The sequence below is a fragment of the Callionymus lyra genome, chromosome 5 (genome assembly GCF_982586985.1).
Source record: "Callionymus lyra chromosome 5, fCalLyr1.hap1.1, whole genome shotgun sequence".
In the NCBI taxonomy this organism is placed as follows: Eukaryota; Metazoa; Chordata; class Actinopteri; order Syngnathiformes; family Callionymidae; genus Callionymus; species Callionymus lyra.
Window position 1 is genome coordinate 7,444,820 of NC_141822.1, and position 4,765 is coordinate 7,449,584.

The window sequence follows — 4,765 nt, forward strand, 5'->3', positions numbered from 1 at the left end:
GTTGAAAAATAAAATAAGAGACACCTAGTGCAAAGAACTATACTTTATCAAGAGATTATATTCATAGGAAAATGCTTATTGCGGTTATCAATTGCGCTTTTGCAATCTGAGCTTGATGGAGGCGCGGATGTAGGTAGGTAGGTAGAACTTTATTGATTGAAATTGTTCTTTTCCAATAAGCCACAGCAAATACAGCAATTTTTCATGAAAATAAATCAAAATAAAATAAGAAGAAGAACAAAGAGAAAGAACAAGATGATACTATCTAAGTCTAAAGAATCCCTAATTAATTAACTTAATCACTAATGTTAGATTTGTTCGGGGTTTTTGTGTTTCCATGAACCGACCCCTCCCCAGCCTCGTACATGGTGATGGAATGAAGGACAGACACATTGATGAGTTTAAGAAAAATGCTCGTTTAGTGGATTATGCAAAAGTCAGAGACAAACTTACGTGAACACGGGCGCTAGCAAGCAGAGAGATCTATCGCAGACGTCCTTGAATGCCAGAACGCAAAGATCAGACAAAATGGTGGATCTTTATAGTAGAATATTCAGGTTAACGCCTCTAGTCAAATGTGAATGTAGGATTGGTCAGTAAGTGTAAACATTTGATTCTAAGATGGCCGGTTGCACGTTATCGTAGTGGAAATTTACCAAAAGTTGTTGTTTTCAAGAATCTGTTCCCAGCGACTTGTGTCCTTCAGAGTGAATTCTCAGACAGGTGTCCAGACGTCCTGGAATCTGGGATTGTTTAATCTTTCTGTGTGTGTGAGGCTTTGTGACCTCGGCCTTTGGGTTGTGAACCTGAGTTTAGTTTAAGTGAATGCAATGCAAGAATAGGATTATTTAATATGAATTAAATATGTAAGATTATCAGTTAATCAAGTGACTATTTGAAATGTGTGTTAAATCTAGGTGATTGATTACAGTAAAGTTGTCATTTCCTTACACTCCCCCTGATTGCATCATGAACTAATGATGCAATAAAACAAAGACAAGTCTGATTTCAAAATAATGATCGCGAATCTGATTATAAACTAAACATGCCAAACTATCATCCGTATAGTGCCACACAAAGATTACATATGGTGAGAAAGCAACAGAGGAAACACAGATTCATTGAATGGAAACAATTATACATTATGAGCATTTCTCTCAAATCACAAAAAAAAAGAAAAAATCCAAAAAAAATAATTAATAATAATAATAATTCCAAATTATGCTATGAATTAAAACTGAAGTAATAGAATGCCAAATCATAAAAAAAAACATATTCACAATAACTAACTCAAATCTAATAAGTCTATTTTGAAGTAGAGATTTTGATAAAATATATATTGATATGGAGCCAGTATCCACTGCTTTGAAAAACCTCTTTAACGAGGTAAAAAGAAAGCAGCAGCCCCGTTTTCGGCGACTTGGATGTGGGCTCTTCGTGTGAGGTGTTGTTGACGTACTCCCCCGTCAACAGTGCATCATTGAGCTCGTCCTGCAACATAGGAAAGACATGAACAGCATCGCATTCTTTGGACAAATGAGAAACAATACATCTTTAAATCATGCTTTTTATTTAGAATTGACTCATACTACTTCATGCAGACAAAATTAACCCCTTCCTATTTACTACCCAAGTCAGAGAGATAGTAAAACACAGTCGTACCTTATTCTCGAGCTGTTTTCTACACCAAAAATTTAAACTAATTGAATGCAATCTGGACAGAGCTCCCTTCAGCAGTGTTGATCGACAGAACCGTGCAACAAGAATCACCATCACGTAACAAACCTATTATCCAGCTAAGTATCTATCTAAGTCCTCCCCCTGAGGGACAAATAAACAACCTTATTTATTTGTATTTAAAAAATGTTTTCTTGAACAACTTTATATCCAAATCTATTGTCAAATCATTTAATAAATCATAATACTCTTTGTATTAACTCTCTTAAATTAGATTAATTAATTATTAATTAAATTAAATTAAAATATATGACATTATTAGCTAAAAAAATATATTCTAAGCTTTGTTTAATCTTTATTATTCCTCTTAGATTTGGTTTGAAAGTCTATTGCTAAAGTAAATGGATAATATCAAAATAAAAAAGTGACCATTTCTGCATCCGTTTATTTATTCAATTTTGTTTTTTCTATATTAGCATTTCTATTGTTGGATTTCCGGACCTAAGTTTAACCAATTAATAAAAGACTAACCAAGACTTAATTTATGAATAATTAAAAAATTAAAAATTAAAAATTAAAAATTAAAAAATAAAAATCTACTCTATAAAATGATTCATTCTTTTTTCTTTTCTTCTCCTTTGTAAGATATAGAACTCCACTAAAATTTGTAACCTTATTTTCCATTATTAACCAATTCAATTTAATTTAATTTTAAGTGTCTTATCGTTACAACCAATTTATTATCTTTATTTTAAAGTTCCCCAAATAACTGTTAAACTCTAGTATTTCAAATTGGTATTTATTTTAGGTTTATTCAGGTTCATTTTGTCATGTGGATGAAGACTAAGTAATTTTCAATGCTTATGTAATTCAATTCCTTCAATAAATTACACTTGCTAGTCCATATTTTAATTTAGAACTCAACTTGTTTATTTTCCATCAATCTCTTGCTCTAGTTCTTATTTTTTGATCAACTTAGATTTAAGGTATATTTACCCTTAACAAAGTTAATTTAAAGATTGATATGATTCTGTAGTTTCTAAATAGATTATTTACTATTTTCTTTCCTGAAGGCATCATTTATTAATTTATTCTTACATTTTCCAGAGTCAATTTCTTTTCCCTGCTTTATATTTTTTGTTAATGTTTATAGTTGTCTTAGAATGTTAGAAGCAGCTTTAGAAACATATTTCCATTTCTTATTGAACTTTTTCAATAAATCAATTTCAGTTTTTAATTCCAAGTTTCACTTTTCATATTTTCTATTGTATAATTGGCTGCTATTGATGTAGATAAAAGTATTCTACTAATTTATTTAAAAAAAATGCATATTCTTAAAATGATTAATTCGAAAATATGTTTAATCATGACAATATGTTTTCTGTTCTTTGAAACTTCTCCAATGTTTGGACATTTTCCAGCCCAATTGATTGTCCTTTTAAATATATAACACCAATATGTACCTTCTTTTAGCTTTAAGTAAAGTCTTATTAGTTTGTGGGAAGTTGTATTTTTCGCAAATCATGATTTCTTGTGTTTGGTAATTTAAACATCTTAACTATTTCACCACATGTCCAAAGAGTAGTTTCTTAAAACTACATTTGTTCATATATATATTTAAAAGTATGCTAGTCAAGTTTTTAGCTTTACTCATGCTGGCTCATGTTTCTTGTTCACCTTCTAACAAGGAGATCTTTTGATATATTTAAAAGTCTGCAGTGGACAGTGGCTTCTTATTTCTCCCTCACTGGAGGGCTTCTCAACACCACCTCTAACAGGATAAGAATGATCAGAAGTTATGTATCTATTCAGGTGATGATGAGGATATTGTGTGTGTGTCATGAGTTGTGTATTCATAACTTTGATCTGTGGATGTCTGTTAAAGATTGTCATGTGTTTTATTTGAATAAACCTTGAAGTTAGCAGAAATGATCAGTATGTTTTGACTTCATGGTGAAGAGGGAAACAGAGGCGGGTGTTCGAGAGAATTCTTTCACTCTCTCACACACACAGGGAGCAGGTTGTAGCAGAGACACTTTTTTATCTTATTCAATTTAAAATGTAAGTCATGTGTTTGTTTGTTTGTCTCTGAGATCAGTGTGTTATTTGTAATATCTATGTGAATGTCTGAGATTGTTGTGTGAGTTCAAATCTGTTTATGAATGTTATAGTTAATTAGATCAGGTGTGAGTCAGACCTCTTTGATTATTTACCCACAACAGAAATACAGTATCTATTCTAGATTACTATTTTGCTTATCTTAACTAGTTTCTTTAATTAATATTCACTTCAATGAGATTTCCTCTTGGTCTATAGGTGTTTGGTTTATGCAACTAGAGAGAAGAATGCCATATTTATTTTTCTCAGTGTTTCTTTTAATGTATCTCTTAATCTATTATTTTTTCTTTGACCTTTCCTCCTACAGTATTTAGTCTCTATTTTTACCATTTTCGTCTAATTCCAAAAGAACAATATCATACATTTCACTCACATCAAGATGGAGTGGTTTAGTATACTATAGTCTAGTCTCTATAGTATATTCTTTATTGTCTAGTCTCTATAGTCTAGTTTCTGGAGGTGACAAGTCAGCAGCTCTAGACAGAGTCACTTTTAATTAGTTTAAATAAAATTCTGCATCAGTCGACCACACACGTTTTTTTTATTTATTTTTTATTGCCTTATGGCTGCTTTCATCGTAGCTCTGAGTGGAGCAATCAGAGTATGTTATTCTGGGATTAACTGTTTACGGTTACAATTTAAGATATCATGTCTCTAACAGTTTAGCTTTGTCTAATTTTTTCGTCAAATCGCAAACAACTTTGCATTTCTTATTCATGTGTCCCAGGGCCATAGCTTCTCCACCAGCAACCACAGCAGGAGCAACACGAGAGACAGAAGTGTCAGAGAGAGCATAGAGAACACCTTGTTCGTTTGTTAGTTCAGCAGCCACACCATCAGGACCCACAAAAATGTCACCGCAGACAAGAGTCAAGTTCATGTTTGTGACCAGATCGTGCCATTTGTCTTCATAATCACGTTCATCATCATCCCAGACATAGTTCTTAGTGCTGTGTGGGGGGTCCAAAGG